Source organism: Hypanus sabinus, chromosome 31 (assembly GCF_030144855.1).
Source record: "Hypanus sabinus isolate sHypSab1 chromosome 31, sHypSab1.hap1, whole genome shotgun sequence".
Taxonomy (NCBI): domain Eukaryota; kingdom Metazoa; phylum Chordata; class Chondrichthyes; order Myliobatiformes; family Dasyatidae; genus Hypanus; species Hypanus sabinus.
This window is the reverse complement of record NC_082736.1, coordinates 2,606,914-2,630,533: the sequence shown is the minus strand read 5'-3', so window position 1 is coordinate 2,630,533 and position 23,620 is coordinate 2,606,914. Positions and strand designations below refer to the sequence as shown.

Below are 23,620 nucleotides of genomic sequence, written 5' to 3'. Positions count from 1 at the left end.
ATTGGTGTTTGAGGAGGTATCTGGGGAAGGGTAATTTGGAGTTTGAGGAGGTATCTGGGGGTGGGGTCATTGCTGAGATTTGGAGTGCCAGGGAGGGAGGGAGCGTCGGCTCGTTGAATGACGTTGCATGAGTGACAGTAGGCGTGGCCAGTAACATGAGGGCTCGCAGGGGGCGGGGTTACTGAGGTGCGGGAGAGTCGGGGGCGCGACCTCTTGAATTTTCTTACTGAAAACCGTCACGTGACATTCAAACCCGCCTTTCAGTTGATTGGCCGCTGCTTGAGCCAATAGGCACAGGCCGGTGCCGAACCAGGTCCAATGGGATTGCGGGGTGGGCGTGGCGCGCACACGCGGAGCAGGTCGGTGGGAGCGGCGGCGGCGGCGGCGGCGGCAGCGGCGGCGGAGGAGGAGGAGGTAAGGAGGAGGAGGAGGAGGAGGAGGAGGAGGAGGTGGTGGAGGTGGAGGGGCCTGGGTCGGTGTCCCCCCTCCCTGGCCCCGGCCCCGAGTCGGGCTGAGCGGCCACTCCCGACGGGCGCTCTGCGGGGCTGGTCCAGATGCCCTCAGCCTCAGGGTCGGGGCTGGTCCAGATGCCCTCAGCCTCCGGGTCCCGAGGCGAAGTTGCGCTCACCCTGGTGCCGACACGTTGTCTCTTCGCCGTCAGGACCCTTATGTAATATCCAGTCAACTTTGGCGGAACCTCCGCTCTGGGTCTGGTTGTCATGAGGTCGCTTCTGGCCCCCGGGCTCGGTTTACTCCATTAAAGACCGGCTTTGCACCAAAGACGAGCTCGGTCTGGAAGCAGCCGGCCGTTCGGGGCAGGTGTTGTGCTAAACTTTTGCAGTGGGTGTGTCATATCTGATGTGAAGGGTTGAGAACTTGCTCTCGTTCAACTGTCAGTGACAAAGCCTTTGCTGACTCCGGCAGCACCCCTGCCTGTTGCCTGGGACGGAGTGTCTGTCTTTGCTGCGGCCACAGTTCATGATGGAAGTTGGCCGGTCGGGTGGCATCTGCAGAGACTTGTTCTGCTTAAGAGGTGTGAATGGTCTGCACTTAAAGCATTCACTCCGCTGCAGATGTGCTCAGTACCTGTAGCAGTTTCAGATTCCTAGGATTTGTAGTTTTGTGATCCAGCCTGGAATGCCACAAGACATAGAAGCAGAATCAGGCCATTTGGCCCATCGAGTCTGCTCCACCATTCCATCATGGCTGATTTATTATCCCACTCGACCCCATTCCCCTGCCTTCTCCCTATAACCGTTACCAATTCAGAAACAATCCACCTCTGCTGTACCCATTGACCTGGTCGCCACAACCGTCTGTGGCAATGAATTCACCACCCTGCTCAGGAAGTATGCAGGAAAGCAACAACTGTCATCAGGGACCCCACCACCCATGTTCTCTTCTCACTGCTGCCATCGGGAAGGAGGTACAGGAGCCTCAGGTCCCACACCACCAGGTTCAGGAACAGTTATTACCCCTCAACCATCAGGCTCCTGAACCAGTGAGGATAACCTCAACTCTGAACTGATTCCATCGGGAAGGAGGTACAGGAGCCTCAGGTCGCACACCACCAGGTTCAGGAACAGTTATTACCCCTCAACCATCAGGCTCCTGAACCAGTGAGGATAACCTCAACTCTGAACTGATTCCATCAGGAAGGAGGTACAGGAGCCTCAGGTCCCACACCACCAGGTTCAGGAACAGTTATTACCCCTCAACCATCAGGCTCCTGAACCAGTGAGGATAACCTCAACTCTGAACTGATTCCATCGGGAAGGAGGTACAGGAGCCTCAGGTCCCACACCACCAGGTTCAGGAACAGTTATTACCCCTCAACCATCAGGCTCCTGAACCAGTGAGGATAACCTCAACTCTGAACTGATTCGATCGGGAAGGAGGTACAGGAGCCTCAGGTCCCACACCACCAGGTTCAGGAACAGTTATTACCCCTCAACCATCAGGCTCCTGAACCAGTGAGGATAACCTCAACTCTGAACTGATTCGATCGGGAAGGAGGTACAGGAGCCTCAGGTCCCACACCACCAGGTTCAGGAACAGTTATTGCCCCTCAACCATCAGGCTCCTGAACCAGAGGGGAAACTTCACTCATCCTGTCACTGAAATGTTCCCACAACCTATGGTCTCACTGTCAGGGATTCTTAATCTCGTGTTCTTGATATTTATTGCTTATTAATTTATTGTTATTATTTTGTTTTCCAGTTGCACTATTTGTTGTCTTCTGCACACTGGTTGTTCTATTGGTGCGTTCTTCCATTGTTTCTGTCATCGTTATTTTATTCATTGAGTATGCCCACAGGAAAATGATTCTCAGTGTTGTACGTAGTGACATAAATGTACTTCGATAATAGATTTACTTTGAACTTTTGTTTTGAAAATGCTTGTATTCTGTGGATGTGTCCTCTGGTCCTAGACTCCCCCACTATAGGAAACATCCTCTCCACATCCACTCTATCAGTGTCCTCTGGTCCCAGACTCCCCCACTATAGGAAACATCCTCTCCACATCCACTCTATCAGTGTCCTCTGGTCCTAGACTCCCCCACTATAGGAAACATCCTCTCCACATCCAGTCTATCTGTGTCCCCTGGTCCTAGACTCCCCCACTATAGGAAACATCCTCTCCACATCCACTCTATCTGTGTCTTCCGGTACTAGACTCCCCCACTATGGGAAACATCCTCTCCACATCCACTCTATCTGTGTCCTCTGGTCCTAGACTCCCCCACTACAGGAAACATCCTCTCCACATCCACTCTACCTGTGTCCTCTGTTCCGAGACTCCCCCACTATAGGAAACATCCTCTGCGCATCCACTCTATCTGTGTCCTCTGGTCCTGTTCTCCCCCACTATAGGAAACATTCTCTCCACATCCACTCTATCTGTGTCCTCTGGTCCTAGACTCCCCCGCTATAGGAAACACCCTCTCCACATCCACTCTATCTGTGTCTTCTGGTCCTAGACTCCCCCACTATAGGAAACATCCTCTCCACATCCACTCTATCTGTGTCTTCTGGTCCTAGACTCCCCCACTATAGGAAACGCCCTCTCCACATCCACTCTATCTGTGTCCTCTGGTCCTAGACTGCCCCACTACAGGAAACATCCTCTCCACATCCACTCTGTCTGTGTCCTCTGGTCCTAGACTCCCCCACTATAGGAAACATCCTCTCCACATCCACTCTATCTGTGTCCACCTGTCCTAAAATCCCCCACTATAGGAAACATCCTCTCCACATCCACTCTTTGTTGGGCTTTCAATGTTCAGTAGATTTCATTGAGATCTCTCTCATACCTCCTTTTCCAGGAAGTACAGCCCAGTGCTTCCCATATGTTAACCCTTTCATTCCCAGGATCATTCTCATAAACCTCTTCTGGAACCTGTCCAGTGCCAGTACACCCTTAGAGCCTCAAAAATGCCCCTCCTTTTGAGGCTGGTGTCTTTAAATGGCGCAAGAGAGAAGGGATTGTTGGTTACGAAGCAAGAACAGGGGATTCCATTGACAGGGTTGTTGGTCTTACTACATGACCACAACATGCTAATCTGTGCTCTGCAAATTGGCAATTGGTGTTAAAAAATAGTATCCTTTCTTGATGCTATCTTCTTTCTTGCTTGCTTTCTATTAATAGTTTTTTTTAGTAATTTGAGCTGCAGGAATTGGCCTAGGATGACCGATGTATTGATCAGGAAAGCAGAGTTGGAATCTGAGAGTGAAGTGGAGAGGGGCATAAAAACATGGCAAGAGCGTTTAAAAGAAGGGCATTGTGTGTGGAAGAGTGCGTCCATTGCCGTCCCGATGAAGGGTCTTGGCCTGAAACGTTGACTGTTTATTCCGCTCCACAGATGCTGCCGGACCTGCTGAGTTCCTCCAGCACTCTGTGTGTATCACTGCAGCACCTCTACCAAGAGGTGTGTGCAGAGGCCATCTGAGACCGTGATGGGCTTCTATAGATGTACAGTGGAGAGTATCACAGAAAACCTACAGCACAATACAGGCCCTTCGGCCCACATAGAACACATCCCCACCTTAGAAACTACTAGGCTTACCCATGGCCCTCTATTTTACTGAGCTCCATGTACCTATCCAGAAGACTGTTAAAAGACCCTGTCGTATTCGCCTCCGCCACCGTTGCCAGCAGCCCATTCCACGCACTCACCACCCCCTGAGTGAAAAAACTCAGATGCTGACTGGTTGCATGACAGCCTGGTATGGAAGCACCAATGCCCGGGAGTGGGAAACCCCACAAAAGTGGGGGCACAGCCCAGTCTGTCATGGTAAAGCACTCCCCACCACTGAGCTCGTCTGCTGTCGCAAGAAGGGAGCATCCATCGTCACGGACTCTCACGGGTTCAGTTTGTCGTCTTCTGCACGTTGTCCATTCATGTGTGCAGTTCTTCATTGATCCCGTTGTATTTCTTTGCTCTATTGTGAATGCCTGCAAGAAAATGAATCTCAGGGTGGTGGGGAATATGGTGGAATAAGCGTACTTTGATAATGCATTTACTTTGACCCTCCTACCATCCACCCACACTATGGAAAAGTTACAGCTGCAGCTTTGAAGTGTGTGAAGAAACAGTAGAAGAGTTCAAAGTTAAGTATTATCAAAGTACATATCTGTCACCATGTCAATCCTGAGATTCTTTTTCTTGTGGGCATACTCATAAATCTAGAGAATAATAAATCCATGAAAGACTGCTCCAACAGAGGGCAGAAGACAACAAACTGTGCAAATACAAAAATAAAGTAATAAATAAATAAGCAATAAATATCGAGAGCATGGGGCGAAGGGTCCTTGAAAATAAGTCCATAGGTTGTGGGAACGGTTCAGTGATGGGGCAAGTGAAGTTATCCCCTCTGGTTCAGGAGCCTGATGGTTGAGGGGTAATAACTGTTCCTGAACCTGGTGGTGTGGGACCTGAGACTCCTGTACCTCCTTCCCGATGGAATCAGTTCAGAGTTGAGGTTATCCTCACTGGTTCAGGAGCCTGATGGTTGAGGGGTAATAACTGTTCCTGAACCTGGTGGTGTGGGACCTGAGGCTCCTGTACCTCCTTCCCGATGGAATCAGTTCAGAGTTGAGGTTATCCTCACTGGTTCAGGAGCCTGATGGTTGAGGGGTAAAATGCTGTTTCAGCATTTAAGAGGAATTTGGATGGATAGTTGGATGGGAGGGGTATAGAGTGCTATGGTCCAGATGCAGGTTGATGGGACCAGGCAAAATGATAGTTGGGCGCATACTAGATGCACTGGAACATTTCTGTGCTGCAGTACTCTATGAATCAATGACTCCAAACCATCTTTTGCATTTGCAGTGATCAGGCTGCCCTTTCTCCCAGCCAGAACCATGGGTGTAAAACAAAGTGGTGTGGGACCTGAGGCTCCTGTACCTCCTTCCTGATGGAATCAGTTCAGAGTTGAGGTTATCCTCACTGGTTCAGGAGCCTGATGGTTGAGGGTAATAACTGTTCCTGAACCTGGTGGTGTGGGACCTGAGGCTCCTGTACCTCCTTCCCGATGGAATCAGTTCAGAGTTGAAGTTATTCTCACTGGTTCAGGAGCCTGATGGTTGAGGGGTAATAACTGTTCCTGAACCTGGTGGTGTGGGATCTGAGGCTCCTGTACCTCCTTCCTGATGGAATCAGTTCAGAGTTGAGATTATCCTCACTGGTTCAGAAGCCTGATGGTTGAGGGGTAATAACTGTCCCTGAACCTGGTGGTGTGGGACATGAGGCTCCTGTACCTCCTTCCCGATGGAATCAGTTCAGAGTTGAGGTTATCCCCTCTGGTTCAGGAGCCTGATGGTTGAGGGTAATAACTGTTCCTAAACCTGGTGGTGTGGGACCTGAGGCTCCTGTACCTCCTTCCTGATGGAATCAGTTCAGAGTTGAGGTTATTCTCACTGGTTCAGGAGCCTGATGGTTGAGGGGTAATAACTGTCCCTGAACCTGGTGGTGTGGGACATGAGGCTCCTGTACCTCCTTCCCGATGGCAGCAGTGAGAAGAGAACCTGTCCTGGGTGGTGGGGGTCCCTGATGATGGATGCTGCTTTCCTGCGATAGTGTTTCGTGTTGACGTGCTATGTGCTGGGGAGGGCTTCACCCCGATCGACTGGATGTATCCACTGCATTTTGTCGGGCTTTCTGTTCGAGAGCATTGGCCACAACAACGTCGTCACAGTGAGAATGGCGAGTGGGACGTAAGAACTCGCTGGCCGGAGTTGTCAGGCAGCAGCACTCGCTGACGTGGCCCGTGAAGGAAATCAGCAGTTTGCCCAGACATTTTCCAGGTTGCTGACATTACGCAACTGGGTGGGATTGTGAACAGGGAGTGGATGGAGGGATGGTGAACCGAACTTGGCAGGACATCAAATGGGTGAAAGAAAGGAGGTGCAATCTGATCTGTAACGACACGAAGCTGTTCACGCAGGTGAACAAAACAATTTCTTTCTCAAGTAGACCACATGCTGCATCTGCAAAGCAAGCAGCATTATGAAGAACCCCACGCACCCCTCATACAATCTCTTCTCCCTCCTGCCGTCTGGGAAAAGGCTCCGAAGCATTCGGGCTCTCACGACCCGACTGTGTAACAGTTTCTTCCCCCAAGCTATCAGACTGCTCAATACCCAGAGCCTAGACTGACATCTTTCTGCCCTATTGTTTATTATTTATTGTAATACCTGTACTGTTTTGTGCACTTTATGCAGCCCTGGGTCGGCCTGTAGTCTCGTGCAGTTTTTTATGTAGTTCAGTCTAGTTTTTGTACTGTCATGTAACAGAATGGTCCTGTTTACTGTATACTGTACCAGCAGTTATGGTCGAAATGACAGTAAAAAGTGATTTGACTTGTTTCTGGTGCCACTCTCTGGGGTGGAAAATGCCACCTTACACTATTTTTCAGACCGTTTGACCGCAGATATCTCGCTTGAGTTAGGGTTAGGGTCACTTCGTGCTATCTGACCTTAGGGGTGGGCATGATGCCGACTGTGCTGGTTGCCGGTTCACAGTTCAATTCTTGTCGCTGTCTGTGAGGAGCTGGTTTGCTCTGCCTGTGACTGTCGGAGTCTGTGATCTGTCTGTGAGGAGCTGTCTGATCTGTCTGTGAGCAGCTGGTTTGTCTGTGAGGAGCTGGTTTGCTCTGCCTGTGACTGTCGGAGTCTGTGATCTGTCTGTGAGGAGCTGTCTGATCTGTCTCTGAGCAGCTGGTTTGTCTGTGAGGAGCTGGTTTGCTCTGCCTGTGACTGTCAGAGTCTGTGATCTGTCTGTGAGGAGCTGTCTGATCTGTCTGTGAGGAGCTGGTTTGCTCTGCCTGTGACTGTCGGAGTCTGTGATCTGTCTGTGAGGAGCTGTCTGATCTGTCTGTGAGGAGCTGGTTTGCTCTGCTTGTGACTGTCGGAGTCTGTGATCTGTCTGTGAGGAGCTGTCTGATCTGTCTCTGAGCAGCTGGTTTGTCTGTGAGGAGCTGGTTTGCTCTGCTTGTGACTGTCGGAGTCTGTGATCTGTCTGTGAGGAGCTGGTTTGCTCTGCTTGTGACTGTCAGAGTCTGTGATCTGTCTGTGAGGAGCTGTCTGATCTGTCTGTGAGCAGCTGGTTTGTCTGTGAGGAGCTGGTTTGCTCTGCTTGTGACTGTCGGAGTCTGTGATCTGTCTGTGAGCAGCTGGTTTGTCTGTGAGGAGCTGGTTTGCTCTGCCTGTGACTGTCGGAGTCTGTGATCTGTCTCTGAGCTGTCTGATCTGTCTGTGAGCAGCTGGTTTGCTCTGCTTGTGACTGTCAGAGTCTGTGATCTGTCTCTGAGCTGTCTGATCTGTCTGTGAGCAGCTGGTTTGTCTGTGAGGAGCTGGTTTGCTCTGCTTGTGACTGTCGGAGTCTGTGATCTGTCTGTGAGGAGCTGAATGATCTGTCTCTGAGCAGCTGGTTTGTCTGTGAGGAGCTGGTTTGCTCTGCTTGTGACTGTCGGAGTCTGTGATCTGTCTCTGAGCTGTCTGATCTGTCTGTGAGCAGCTGGTTTGCTCTGCTTGTGACTGTCAGAGTCTGTGATCTGTCTCTGAGCTGTCTGATCTGTCTGTGAGCAGCTGGTTTGTCTGTGAGGAGCTGGTTTGCTCTGCTTGTGACTGTCGGAGTCTGTGATCTGTCTGTGAGGAGCTGTCTGATCTGTCTCTGAGCAGCTGGTTTGTCTGTGAGGAGCTGGTTTGCTCTGCCTGTGACTGTCGGTGTCCTGGTTTCTTCCCACATTCTGAAGTTATGAGAATGCTGTGTGACACGTGGGTGACTTGGACTGTGTTAGATGTTGAAGTAAAAATGACACATGTCATTGTATCAACACTCATAGCAAACCTTCATCTCATCCTCGCCCTAAACTTTATCAGTTTTGTGCGATCTTGCTTCAGCATTGACAAAAACGTAATAACAAGGCAGTGGATACGGCCCAGTCCATCGGGGTGAAGCGCTCACAACCACGGAGCACATCGACACCAAACGCTGTCACAGCAAAGCAGCATCCATCATCAGGGACCCCACCACCCAGGACCTGCTCTCTTCCCACTGCTGCCATCAGGAAGCCACCACCATTTTCAGGGACAGTTATTACCCCTCAACCATCAGGCTCCTGAACCAGAGGGGATAACCTCAACTCTGAACTGATTCCATCAGGAAAGAGGTACAGGAGCCTCAGGTCCCACACCACCAGGTTCAGGAACAGTTATTACCCCTCAACCATCAGGCTCCTGAACCAGTGAGGATAACCTCAACTCTGAACTGATTCCATCAGGAAGGAGGTACAGGAGCCTCAGGTCCCACACCACCAGGTTCAGGAACGGTTATTACCCCTCAACCATCAGGCTCCTGAACCAGTGAGGATAACCTCAACTCTGAACTGATTCCATCGGGAAGGAGGTACAGGAGCCTCAGGTCCCACACCACCAGGTTCAGGAACGGTTATTACCCCTCAACCATCAGGCTCCTGAACCAGTGAGGATAACCTCAACTCTGAACTGATTCCATCGGGAAGGAGGTACAAGAGCCTCAGGTCCCACACCACCAGGTTCAGGAACGGTTATTACCCCTCAACCATCAGGCTCTTGATCCAGTGAGGATAACTTCAACTCTGAATTGATTCCATCGGGAAGGAGGTACAGGAGCCTCAGGTCCCACACCACCAGGTTCAGGAACGGTTATTACCCCTCAACCATCAGGCTCCTGAACCAGTGAGGATAACCTCAACTCTGAACTGATTCCATCGGGAAGGAGGTACAAGAGCCTCAGGTCCCACACCACCAGGTTCAGGAACGGTTATTACCCCTCAACCATCAGGCTCTTGATCCAGTGAGGATAACTTCAACTCTGAATTGATTCCATCGGGAAGGAGGTACAGGAGCCTCAGGTCCCACACCACCAGGTTCAGGAACAGTTATTACCCCTCAACCATCAGGCTCCTGAACCAGTGAGGATAACCTCAACTCTGAACTGATTCCATCGGGAAGGAGGTACAGGAACCTCAGGTCCCACACCACCAGGTTCAGGAACGGTTATTACCCCTCAACCATCAGGCTCCTGATCCAGTGAGGATAACTTCAACTCTGAATTGATTCCATCGGGAAGGAGGTACAGGAGCCTCAGGTCCCACACCACCAGGTTCAGGAACAGTTATTACCCCTCAACCATCAGGCTCCTGAACCAGTGAGGATAACCTCAACTCTGAACTGATTCCATCGGGAAGGAGGTACAGGAGCCTCAGGTCCCACACCACCAGGTTCAGGAACGGTTATTACCCCTCAACCATCAGGCTCCTGAACCAGTGAGGATAACCTCAACTCTGAACTGATTCCATCGGGAAGGAGGTACAGGAGCCTCAGATCCCACACCACCAGGTTCAGGAACGGTTATTACCCCTCAACCATCAGGCTCCTGAACCAGTGAGGATAACCTCAACTCTGAACCGATTCCATCGGGAAGGAGGTACAGGAGCCTCAGGTCCCACACCACCAGGTTCAGGAACAGTTATTACCCCTCAACCATCAGGCTCCTGAACCAGTGAGGATAACCTCAACTCTGAACTGATTCCATCGGGAAGGAGGTACAGGAGCCTCAGGTCCCACACCACCAGGTTCAGGAACAGTTATTACCCCTCAACCATCAGGCTCCTGAACCAGTGAGGATAACCTCAACTCTGAACTGATTCCATCGGGAAGGAGGTACAGGAGCCTCAGGTCCCACACCACCAGGTTCAGGAACAGTTATTACCCCTCAACCATCAGGCTCCTGAACCAGTGAGGATAACCTCAACTCTGAACTGATTCCATCGGGAAGGAGGTCCAGGAGCCTCAGGTCCCACACCACCAGGTTCAGGAACAGTTATTACCCCTCAACCATCAGGCTCCTGAACCAGTGAGGATAACCTCAACTCTGAACTGATTCCATCGGGAAGGAGGTACAGGAGCCTCAGGTCCCACACCACCAGGTTCAGGAACGGTTATTACCCCTCAACCATCAGGCTCCTGAACCAGTGAGGATAACCTCAACTCTGAACTGATTCCATCGGGAAGGAGGTACAGGAGCCTCAGATCCCACACCACCAGGTTCAGGAACGGTTATTACCCCTCAACCATCAGGCTCCTGAACCAGTGAGGATAACCTCAACTCTGAACCGATTCCATCGGGAAGGAGGTACAGGAGCCTCAGGTCCCACACCACCAGGTTCAGGAACAGTTATTACCCCTCAACCATCAGGCTCCTGAACCAGTGAGGATAACCTCAACTCTGAACTGATTCCATCGGGAAGGAGGTACAGAAGCCTCAGGTCCCACACCACCAGGTTCAGGAACAGTTATTACCCCTCAACCATCAGGCTCCTGAACCAGTGAGGATAACCTCAACTCTGAACTGATTCCATCGGGAAGGAGGTACAGGAGCCTCAGGTCCCACACCACCAGGTTCAGGAACAGTTATTACCCCTCAACCATCAGGCTCCTGAACCAGTGAGGATAACCTCAACTCTGAACTGATTCCATCGGGAAGGAGGTACAGGAGCCTCAGGTCCCACACCACCAGGTTCAGGAACAGTTATTACCCCTCAACCATCAGGCTCCTGAACCAGTGAGGATAACCTCAACTCTGAACTGATTCCATCGGGAAGGAGGTCCAGGAGCCTCAGGTCCCACACCACCAAGTTCAGGAACAGTTATTACCCCTCAACCATCAGGCTCCTGAACCAGTGAGGATAACCTCAACTCTGAACTGATTCCATCGGGAAGGAGGTACAGGAGTCTCAGGACCCACACCACCAAGTTCAGGAACAGTTATTACCGTCAAACATCAGGCTCCTGAACCAGTGAGGATAACCTCAACTCTGAACTGATTCCATCGGGAAGGAGGTACAGGAGCCTCAGGTCCCACACCACCAGGTTCAGGAACAGTTATTACCCCTCAACCATCAGGCTCCTGAACCAGTGAGGATAACCTCAACTCTGAACTGATTCCATCGGGAAGGAGGTACAGGAGCCTCAGGTCCCACACCACCAGGTTCAGGAACAGTTATTACCCCTCAACCATCAGGCTCCTGAACCAGTGAGGATAACCTCAACTCTGAACTGATTCCATCGGGAAGGAGGTACAGGAGCCTCAGGTCCCACACCACCAGGTTCAGGAACGGTTATTACCCCTCAACCATCAGGCTCCTGAACCAGTGAGGATAACCTCAACTCTGAACTGATTCCATCGGGAAGGAGGTCCAGGAGCCTCAGGTCCCACACCACCAGGTTCAGGAACAGTTATTACCCCTCAACCATCAGGCTCCTGAACCAGTGAGGATAACCTCAACTCTGAACTGATTCCATCGGGAAGGAGGTACAGGAGCCTCAGGTCCCACACCACCAGGTTCAGGAACGGTTATTACCCCTCAACCATCAGGCTCCTGAACCAGTGAGGATAACCTCAACTCTGAACTGATTCCATCGGGAAGGAGGTACAGGAGCCTCAGATCCCACACCACCAGGTTCAGGAACGGTTATTACCCCTCAACCATCAGGCTCCTGAACCAGTGAGGATAACCTCAACTCTGAACCGATTCCATCGGGAAGGAGGTACAGGAGCCTCAGGTCCCACACCACCAGGTTCAGGAACAGTTATTACCCCTCAACCATCAGGCTCCTGAACCAGTGAGGATAACCTCAACTCTGAACTGATTCCATCGGGAAGGAGGTACAGAAGCCTCAGGTCCCACACCACCAGGTTCAGGAACAGTTATTACCCCTCAACCATCAGGCTCCTGAACCAGTGAGGATAACCTCAACTCTGAACTGATTCCATCGGGAAGGAGGTACAGGAGCCTCAGGTCCCACACCACCAGGTTCAGGAACAGTTATTACCCCTCAACCATCAGGCTCCTGAACCAGTGAGGATAACCTCAACTCTGAACTGATTCCATCGGGAAGGAGGTACAGGAGCCTCAGGTCCCACACCACCAGGTTCAGGAACAGTTATTACCCCTCAACCATCAGGCTCCTGAACCAGTGAGGATAACCTCAACTCTGAACTGATTCCATCGGGAAGGAGGTCCAGGAGCCTCAGGTCCCACACCACCAAGTTCAGGAACAGTTATTACCCCTCAACCATCAGGCTCCTGAACCAGTGAGGATAACCTCAACTCTGAACTGATTCCATCGGGAAGGAGGTACAGGAGTCTCAGGACCCACACCACCAAGTTCAGGAACAGTTATTACCGTCAAACATCAGGCTCCTGAACCAGTGAGGATAACCTCAACTCTGAACTGATTCCATCGGGAAGGAGGTCCAGGAGCCTCAGGTCCCACACCACCAGGTTCAGGAACAGTTATTACCCCTCAACCATCAGGCTCCTGAACCAGTGAGGATAACCTCAACTCTGAACTGATTCCATCGGGAAGGAGGTACAGGAGCCTCAGGTCCCACACCACCAGGTTCAGGAACAGTTATTACCCCTCAACCATCAGGCTCCTGAACCAGTGAGGATAACCTCAACTCTGAACTGATTCCATCGGGAAGGAGGTACAGGAGCCTCAGGTCCCACACCACCAGGTTCAGGAACAGTTATTACCCCTCAACCATCAGGCTCCTGAACCAGTGAGGATAACCTCAACTCTGAACTGATTCCATCGGGAAGGAGGTCCAGGAGCCTCAGGTCCCACACCATCAAGTTCAGGAACAGTTATTACCCCTCAACCATCAGGCTCCTGAACCAGTGAGGATAACCTCAACTCTGAACTGATTCCATCGGGAAGGAGGTACAGGAGTCTCAGGACCCACACCACCAAGTTCAGGAACAGTTATTACCGTCAAACATCAGGCTCCTGAACCAGTGAGGATAACCTCAACTCTGAACTGATTCCATCGGGAAGGAGGTACAGGAGCCTCAGGTCCCACACCACCAGGTTCAGGAACAGTTATTACCCCTCAACCATCAGGCTCCTGAACCAGTGAGGATAACCTCAACTCTGAACTGATTCCATCGGGAAGGAGGTCCAGGAGCCTCAGGTCCCACACCACCAGGTTCAGGAACAGTTATTACCCCTCAACCATCAGGCTCCTGAACCAGTGAGGATAACCTCAACTCTGAACTGATTCCATCGGGAAGGAGGTCCAGGAGCCTCAGGTCCCACACCACCAGGTTCAGGAACAGTTATTACCCCTCAACCATCAGGCTCCTGAACCAGTGAGGATAACCTCAACTCTGAACTGATTCCATCGGGAAGGAGGTACAGGAACCTCAGGGCCCACACCACCAGGTTCAGGAACAGTTATTACCCTCAACCATCAGGCTCCTGAACCAGTGAGGATAACCTCAACTCTGAACTGATTCCATCGGGAAGGAGGTACAGGAGCCTCAGGGCCCACACCACCAGGTTCAGGAACAGTTATTACCCCTCAACCATCAGGCTCCTGAACCAGTGAGGATAACCTCAACTCTGAACTGATTCCATCGGGAAGGAGGTACAGGAGCCTCAGGTCCCACACCACCAGGTTCAGGAACAGTTATTACCCCTCAACCATCAGGCTCCTGAACCAGTGAGGATAACCTCAACTCTGAACTGATTCCATCAGGAAGGAGGTACAGGAGCCTCAGGTCCCACACCACCAGGTTCAGGAACAGTTATTACCCCTCAACCATCAGGCTCCTGAACCAGTGAGGATAACCTCAACTCTGAACTGATTCCATCGGGAAGGAGGTACAGGAGCCTCAGGTCCCACACCACCAGGTTCAGGAACAGTTATTACCCCTCAACCATCAGGCTCCTGAACCAGTGAGGATAACCTCAACTCTGAACTGATTCCATCGGGAAGGAGGTACAGGAGCCTCAGGTCCCACACCACCAGGTTCAGGAACAGTTATTACCCCTCAACCATCAGGCTCCTGAACCAGTGAGGATAACCTCAACTCTGAACTGATTCCATCGGGAAGGAGGTACAGGAGCCTCAGGACCCACACCACCAGGTTCAGGGACAGTTATTACCCTCAACCATCAGGCTGCTGAACCAGAGGGGTTAACTTCCCACAACTTACCTTCAAGGACTCTTTGTCTCATGTTCTTGATGTTTATTGTTTATTTGTTACATATATCTTTTTCTCTTTTATATTTGCACACTGATTGTCTGCTTATTCTATTATTATTTTCTGCTTTGGTTATTGGAGGAGTCTGCTCACAAAAAAAGTGAAAACGGCCTGTACGTGTGTACTTTGATAACACATTTATTTTGAACTTTGAACCTAAGTAAAAACCTTCTTGATGTTCATGTGTACCAAATTGACAGGATTAACTTCATCTGTTAATCCATCAAAAATTCCTCGCAGAATGATTAAGCATAGTTTGTCCTTAACTAGTCCATCATCGGTTATTCAATGTCCCACAGGTCAGTATTTCTCCTGTTTCTGAAAGATTACTCGCTGTTGAGGTTTGGCCCATTGGCCTGCTGTTCTTCCGCTGGGTTTGTGCTGATGAAAGGATTTGAGTGTCAGGAGGGTCTGTCACTCGTCCCGTGAACGGCTAGCACAGACAAAATGCTGGAGGAGCTGGGCAAGTCAGGCAGCATCTGTGGAAGCGGGTAACCAGTCGATGTTTCACTGATCAGATGGAGGGCCCAGGTGATGGATGGTGTTTTCAGGATTGTTTCTGTAGACTGTACAGGACGGTGCAAAAGTCTTAGGCTCCCCGTAGCTAGGATGCCGAAGTATCACTCACACATTTCGTCATTTTTGTTTTGCAGCAGCAGTGTAATACATAAAATTACCACAGTCCTGACCTCTGTACAGTACTGTATAACAGAATCTGTTTAGAAATGTCGACTGGGTATGGAGAGGATGTTTCCTGTAGTGGGGGAGTCTAGGACCAGAGGACACAGATAGAATGGATGTGGAGAGGATGTTTCCTATAGTGGGGGAGTCTAGGACCAGAGGACACAGATAGAATGGATGTGGAGAGGATGTTTCCTATAGAGGGGAGTCTAGGACCAGAGGACACAGAGTGGATGTGGAGAGGATGTTTCCTATAGTGGGGGAGTCTAGGACCAGTGGATACAGATAGAGTGGATGTGGAGAGGATGTTTCCTATAGTTGGGGAGTCTAGGACCAGAGGACACACATAGAGTGGATGTGGAGAGGCTGTTTCCTATAGTGGGGGAGTCTAGGAGCAGAGGACACAGAAAGAGTGGATGTGGAGAGGATGTTTCCTATAGTGGGGGAGTCTAGGACCAGTGGACACAGATAGAGTGGATGTGGAGAGGATGTTTCCAATAGTGGGGGAGTCTAGGACCAGAGGACACAGATAGAGTGGATGTGGAGAGGATGTTTCCTATAGTGGGGGAGTCTAGGACCAGAGGACACAGATAGAGTGGATGTGGAGAGGATGTTTCCTATAGTGGGGGGAGTCTAGGACCAGAGGACACAGATAGAGTGGATGTGGAGAGGATGTTTCCTATAGTAGGGGAGTCTAGGACTAGAGGACACAGATAGAGTGGATGTGGAGAGGATGTTTCCTATAGTGGGGGAGTCTAGGACCAGTGGACACAGATAGAGTGGATGTGGAGAGGATGTTTCCTATAGTGGGGAGTCTAGGACTAGAGGACACAGATAGAGTGGATGTGGAGAGTATGTTTCCTGAAGTGGGGGAAGTCAAGGACCAGAGGACACAGATAGAGTGGATGTGGAGAGGATATTTCCTATAGTGGGGGAGTCTAGGACCAGAGGGCACAGAGTGGATGTGGAGAAGCTGTTTCCTATAGTGGGAGAGTCCAGGACCAGAGGACACAGCCTCAGAATAGAGGGACATCCCTTTAGAACAGAGAGGTGGGGTTCATTGTCAGTTTGTTGCGAAAGCCAAGTCATTGGGTGTACCTAACCATATAACAATCACAGCACGGAAACAGGCCATCTCGGCCCTCCTAGTCCGTGCCGAACTCTTAATCTCACAAATAAGATAGCGGGTGATAGGCTCTTGATTAGTCAGGTTACCGGGCGAAGGCAGAATTAGTTTGAATATTTAAAATACTTTGAATAATTGTCATTTAGCCACAGGTAAATACAGCCAAATGAAACAGCATTCCTTCAGGACCATCGTGCAAAACAGAGTAGCAACCGTCACACGCAACACAAGGCACATATAACAGCCAAATGCAGTCACACAAAAAAGTATAACCAAGACTCTGAGTCCATGAATGTTGGCGAAACCTGCAGTAGAATACAGTTTGGCTTGTCTTCTGCCAAGCAAGCACTTGGGGTCAGCAGCAACTCCAGCGTAGACCAGACTGTCTCTGGGGGAGCGCGCCGACTCTGAACAGTGGGTTGCGAGGGATAATCCCTTCCATTATGGTGGTGCAACGCCGTTTGCAGCGGCCTGTCCAGAGTTGATATCTGTTATTTGTCAAGCGGGGTGCCGTGCTCAATCCTAATCTGATGAAAAACGGACGTGGGAGACGGAGGAACATCTGGAAATCTCCAGAAAGGCCTTCTTCGTTACTGCTGTGAGGTCCAGTCTGTGCTGGGAAGAACAGGCCCCCAGTCCTCGGGGTCGCATTGCTGTTGGCCGGGGTGTCGTAGTGCGCTCGGCAGAGGATGGTGCTCAGGGAGGCTGTGCTGGTGGGGATGGTCGGAGGCTCGGAGTCCGCTGCGGTCGGGGCGCTTTCAGTGTGTGCTGTGCCTGCGAGGCTGGGTCCGACGGAGCTTTCATTGTGTGCTCCGTCTGCGTGGTTGAGCCGGGCGGCTCCGTGGGGTATTCCCCACAGCGTGGGTATTCCCTTCTGCCACCTGTGTGGGATGACGAGTCTTTCGGGACCCTGAGGATTTGTGGAAACTGTGTGGCAGTTTCTTTTGAACTTATAGTCTTTTAACATCTTTGGACTATTTTTACTGTGCCTACGGTCTGGTTTTTTTAATCAATTATGGTGTTGCTTGCACTGTTGTCACTATGTGGGTTTGTGTAGGTCTTGTGGCTTTGGTTTTTGGTTTGTTGGGTGGTAGAGTTGGTCTCCTGACTTGGTGTGTCTGGTTAGTCTTGTTTTGTCTGGTGAGTTTGGAGCTCCTTTCTGGGGAACACTAAGATGGTCGTGTGATATTAATAGACAGCAGCCTCTCCGGACTCTGGATTTGGGGATTGCCAAACGTTATGTGGATTTTCTGGTGTAGTCTGTTTTGTCGTGTGCTTTTGTGATAACATTCTGGAGGAATGTTGTTTCATTTTTTTAACCGCATTGCAGTTGTGGTTTTTAAATGACAATAAACCGAAATTCAATAAGTTAGCCGTGATAGAATGGCAGAGGAGACTCAATGGGCTGAATGGCCTAATTCTGCTCTTAGGTTTTATGGTCTTAAAGATGTTATTTTGGGAAATCCACTAACCAGAGCAAGTGGGAGAATGCTTGCCGAGTAGGAGGAGGTTTCGTAAAGACTCCGATGTGGGTCACTTGGCCCAGAATGGAGGGTGCTTCCCAGACTATCTCTTGAGATGGAGATGGAGTTGGTAAGAACAGATCATATAGTAGTGACAACAGGGTGAACTGCTGTTCACCTTCACGAGCACTGTTTGCACTAACAGCGCAAATGTGTTGCCGCGCACGCAGCCTTTGTTACCGCACAGCCGAAAGACGTTTACAAACTCTGACAGATTCTCTCCGTTGTACTGTATGTTATTACAATTAATCAATGAAATCAAAAGCAGGTGATCTTTCAATTCTTATTCCTAATATCACAATAAAACAGTTAAAGTGCTATGCAGTTTTCAGGCCATGTTAACATTTCCTGCTCAGAGCAATGGTTGGTCCACAGAGCTTTAAAAACAATCAGCGGAAACTTTGGTAGATTTGCTATGATGTACAGCGCTGTGCAAAAGTGTGTGTTTGTGTGTGAGTGTGTGTGTGGTTCATAAGACTTTTGCACACGATCTGCAGTAATTTTATCTATTGCGCTGTATTGCTGACAGATGTGAGTGATGATAAACCTGATTCTGATCTGGGTCTCTATTGCGGACTGAGAGTGGGAAGGGGGCAGGGAGAGGGGAATCATGGTTGGGAAAAGGGGAAGGGAGAGGGGAGGGAGCGGGAAGCACTAGAGAGACATTCTGTACTGATCAATAAACCAATTGTTTCAAATCAAATGACCTTCCCTGGTGTCTCAGGGCTGGGTGTGTCTGTACCTCAGGGAGCGTGAAGCGCAGAAACAAATATCGCTATGATGATTGTACGCTCTAGTATCAATTGTTTGGTGACAATAAAGTATTTGTATTTGTACCCGCGCCTGACACTCCTTCTCTGCCCCCTGTCCCACACACCTCTGGTGGTGCTCGACCCTCGCCATTTCCAACATCCTTTGCTCCCGCCAGATTTACAAACTCGCTCTCCACTCCACGTTGATAAACAGAGTACCGTGCAGAAGTCTCAGGCACCCTGGCTATACATACTGTATGTGCCTAAGACTTTTGCACGGTACTGTAAATTTACAAAAGTTTAAAAGGGTACGGGTTTGAACCGAAAGAAAAGAGCAAATTAATAAATCAGAATTTGTGCATCTTTAAAGTATCATCCTAGTAATAGCTGAAAGAGGGAAGAGTTCTGGAAATTTCTGGTACTATGAGACTGACACTGTGGGCTGACAGTCTCTGGGTGTCTGTGATTTCAACCAATGCTTTATATATTTTAAAAGTGAAAGCGATGTTTTGTTACATGCTGTATCATATGATCACGGTCTTCCCATAACCAGGGCAAATTTTTCTACGGAACTGGTTTGCCATTGCCTCCTTCTGGGCTGTGTCTTTACAGGACGGGTGACCCCAGCCGTTGTCAATACTGGTCAGAGATTGTCTGCCTGGTATCAGTGGTCACATAACCAGGACTTGTGATCTGCACCGGCTGCTCGTACGACCGTCCACCACCTGCTCCCACGACTTCACCTCACCCTGATCGGGGGCTAAGCAGGAGCTACACCTTGCCCAAGGGTGACCTGCAGGCCGGCGGGGGGAAGGAGCCCCTCACACCTCCTTTGGTGGAGAGGCATCTCCACCCTGTCACCCATGTGTTAATTGTGCTGTTTCTAAAATGCCTCAGATTTTTGTCATGTTTCCTTTGACTGGAAAGCAGCAAAGGCAGAAAGCGGGAGACAAAGTTTGGACCAACAGCCCAGTTAACCTCTGTCACAGAGGATGCTGAGAAAAACTGACGGGTCCCATAGACCTGCATCCAGACCACAGACCTCTATAAGCCTGCCTCCCATCCATGTGGCTGTCTAAACTTCTCTTCAGCTGAGCTGACAGGCACCACTTGCGCTGGCAGAGGGAAGATGTTTGACCAATTTACTCTGAAGAAGTACCAATGGGGAACCGGTGGGCGTGCTGCATTTTGGAGAGGACTTCTCTGCACGAAAAGTTATTATGCAGAACAAAAGCCTGGATTGTTGAGTGACGGAGCTGCAGACGCGTCTGTTTCTGGCTTGCAAGTTGAAATGTGTGACTGAGATTAGTGCAAACACGAGGAAATCTGCAGATGCTAGAAATTCAAACAACACACACAAAATGGTGGTAGAACACAGCAGGCTAGGCAGCATCTATAGGGAGAAGCGCAGTTGACGTTTTGGGCCGAGACCCTCCGAAGGGTCCTGACGAAGGGTCTCGGCCCGCAACGTCGACAGCGCTTCTCCCTGTAGATGCTGCCTGGCCTGCTGGGTTCCACCAGCATTTTGTGTGTGTTGACTGAGATTAGTGCTGGGACCTCTTTCTTTTAGACACCAACCACTGCTAAATTTACCAGTGACAGGTAGGCAGGAGAGTGAGCTGTAGAGGAACAGAATCAGTTTTAATATCTCCGGCAGACACTGTGGAATCTGTTGTTGTGTGGCAGCAGAATAATAAAAACTGTGATTTGCAGCAAGGAGTATATGCGTATTAACAGAGTTATATTAGGAACTAGTACGGAAAGTGGAAGTAGTGGGGTCGCGTTCGTGGGTTCAAGTCATCACTTTTATTGTCATTTCGATCATAACTGCTGGTACAGTATATAGTAAAAATGAGACAACGTTTTTTCGGGACCATGGGGTTACATGACACGGTACAGTATTCATTCTCCATTCAGAAATTGGACAGCAGTGGAGGGAAAATCCTGGCAAATCCCAGATTGTTTACCGTCATTCTTCAGAACACGAGTGTAAAGGAGAACGAGATGATTGTTAATCCGGACCCGATGCAGCATAAAGAACAGAATTTAGAAGAGGGTCATAGGGGACTGTCCACCATTTATCAGGAGCGCTGTGTACGCTGGGCCCTCGGTATTAATGAGGACCGCACCCGTCCGTCCAGCACCCTCTCTGACACCCTCAGGCAGGAGAGTACGATGCATGAACACGCGAACATGGGAAACAGTTTCTTCCTTCAGGCCATTAGGCTTCTGAACTCCCTGCTGCATCGATTGGAAGTGTCACTGGTTAATCTGTTCCATACCTTACAATATTTAGTTATGCACTTTCTTATTTATGTGAAATCATCTGTAGGTTCTATCCTTGCCTTCATAAGTTATTGTGTGTTATGTGCTTTACACCCTGGTTTGGAGGAACGTCGTCTTGCGTCGTTATATATTATATGGTTATATATGTTATTTACATCTGCAGTATATAGTGAAATAACAATAAGCTTGAAATCCAGTGAATATATGTAAAAGCTGTCCCATGGAACGCAGGGTACCAGTAACTGATAGAAGGGTGATTGTATGAACTTGACCAGGCACGAGGTGATGCAGCGGTGGGACAACGAGTCCATACAATGGGTGGGATCCTTCATGATATTCTTGGCCTTTTTACCCATTCCTCCCACCGCAGTGCAGTGATGATCTCTGCCTGTTAGGGTGCCCTCCACTGCATGGCATGAGGAGGGGTTGGTGAGCTTTCTTGGTTCTGGGACCACGTTAGGCTGTGTGAGATGTGCATCTCCTTGACGTTGGGGACGATTTTATAAAATGGAACATAACGTGCAATTGTCCATCTGGGCATGAAAAAGTGGGCTATTGTCGACTGAAGGTTTTCAGAGAGGTTAAGGATATGAGGGTCTGAGTGTAAATTTGCAGCAAGTAATTCAGAAATCTTGTCATTTATTGTTGAAGGTAATAATTGAGATGGGTTTCGTTGTTATGGGGCATTGGTGAGACCTAGACGGCACTGTGCATCCTGGTCTGCCCAAGCGGAGGGCTGCAGTACTGTACCACTGCCACAAAACAAAACAAATTTCCTGACGTGTGTGAGTGATGATAAACCTGATTCTGACCTGGGTCTCTATTGTGGACTGAGAGTGGGAAGGGGGCAGGGAGAGGGGAATCATGGTTGGGAAAAGGGGAAGGGAGAGGGGAGGGAGCGGGAAGCACCAGAGAGACATTCTGTAATGATCAATAAACCGATTGTTTTGAATCAATGACCTTTCCTGGTGTCTCAGGGCTGGGTGTGTCTGTACCCACCCCTGGCACTCCTTCTCTGCCCCCTGTCCCACACCCCTCCCGCGGCACCCCACCCTCACCATTCCCAACATCCTTTGCCCCCGCCAGATATACAAACTCGCTCTCCGCTCCACGTTGACAAAGTCTTAAGCACATATATTTAGCTAGAGTGCCTAAAACTGCTGGAGGCTGGATGCTAAAAGTGGCTTGCCCTGAGGTGGGAGAGAGGAGAGGGGCTTGTTTGCCTGTGTTGCTTTCTTACTCGTCTATCCGAACATTATGGGCACAATAATCCAATCAGAATCAGGTTTAATATCAACGACATATGTCATGAAATTTATTAACTGTGTGGCAGCAGTACAGTACAACACACGACAAAGCAGAAAAAACTGAATCACACTATACTTTTAAACATCTCTTTATTGCTTTTACAAAATGAAAAGAAAACGCATTGGATCATAGGTTTAAAAGTACAAGAAAGTTAAAGAAAAGGAAGAAATCAAAAGGGAAAAAGCAAGCATCCTGCTGTTAATGAAAGCAGTCAATTCAGTTCGTTACTTTCATCATATTGTTTTCCAGAAACTTGTAGAAAATGACCCAAATTTCCTGAAATCTGCCAAGTTTGTTTTTTGTGATGTCGCTTATCTTTTCCAGAACAAGATAAGAAGTCATCCTTTCAGCCGTTGTGAAAGTCCACTGGATGTTAGTTTCTTCCATGTGCAGCGTTTGGCTTCCGAAAAACAAATGTTAGGCAGAGACCTCACATTGTTAGATGTTACAAAGTCCTTCGGATAAATGTTCAGAATACTTAATTAGGGATCAAGGGGCACCGTTTTTCCAGTAGTCTGATTAATCAAATCCAGCTCCTTCTTCCAGAAGCAGATTATCTGGGGGTGCTCCCACATACAGTGGAACAGAGACCCCTTTTGGTGAATACATTTGATGCTTGTGTCTGGAATGTTGGGGTTAAAGTGATGCAACCTGACTGGAGTAATGTACTGTCTGGTTATCCTTTTGTATTTAGAATGAGTGTTCACTGATTGGTCCACACTAGACTGGATAATTTTGAAAACATCGGTTTCGCGTAAAAACGATAGGTGTCCACACTAAGCGCTTTTGAAAATACTTATGTCCACATTGGGCAAATCTCCTCCTACTGCGCATGCGTAGGACACATCTACCGAAAACAAGCGATGTGTTTGGTGTCAAATCTCGCCATGAAAGACTGGTGCGTGTTTGTCCAGTTACAGACTAGAAAAACTTAAATGACAGACAGCTGTTGGCTCTCGCGCAGGAGGACTTAAAACTAAAAAAAATACTGGAGCATACGGAGGCAACCGACAGGGAGTTCACAGACAGTATGACCCGGCTGACAACGAACATTGAAAAACTGACTAACTCTGGTGCATTAATTAAGCATCTTGTTATGTGTACAGGGAGTCCCCGGGTTACGTATGAGTTCTGTTCCCGAGTCCGTCTTTAAGTTGGATTTGTACGTAAGTCGGAAGAAGTACATCCAGTATTATTTAGCGTTAGTTAAACGTTTGTCTTAGTGTATAGTATATATTTTATCTTTCTATGCATATAAAACACTTAAGAAACAAATGTATTCCAATAATTAAACCACTGCGTTGCTTAGTAATAATTGTAGCTTTCATCGGGGCAGGGCGTTTCACA

The 23,620-nt window shown here is 49.3% G+C and overlaps 1 protein-coding gene across 1 annotated transcript in view; it reads left to right on the top strand.

Annotated features, from left to right (window-relative positions):
* The first annotated feature begins 345 nt into the window (after nucleotides 1-345).
* The window catches only part of LOC132383728 (pyruvate carboxylase, mitochondrial-like), a 950,497-nt gene continuing 927,222 nt past the window's right edge, over nucleotides 346-23,620 (top strand). The window contains exon 1 of the mRNA XM_059954922.1: nucleotides 346-414. The gene's annotated coding sequence lies outside the window, so the exon portion shown is untranslated. The remainder of the gene's footprint in view (nucleotides 415-23,620) is intronic.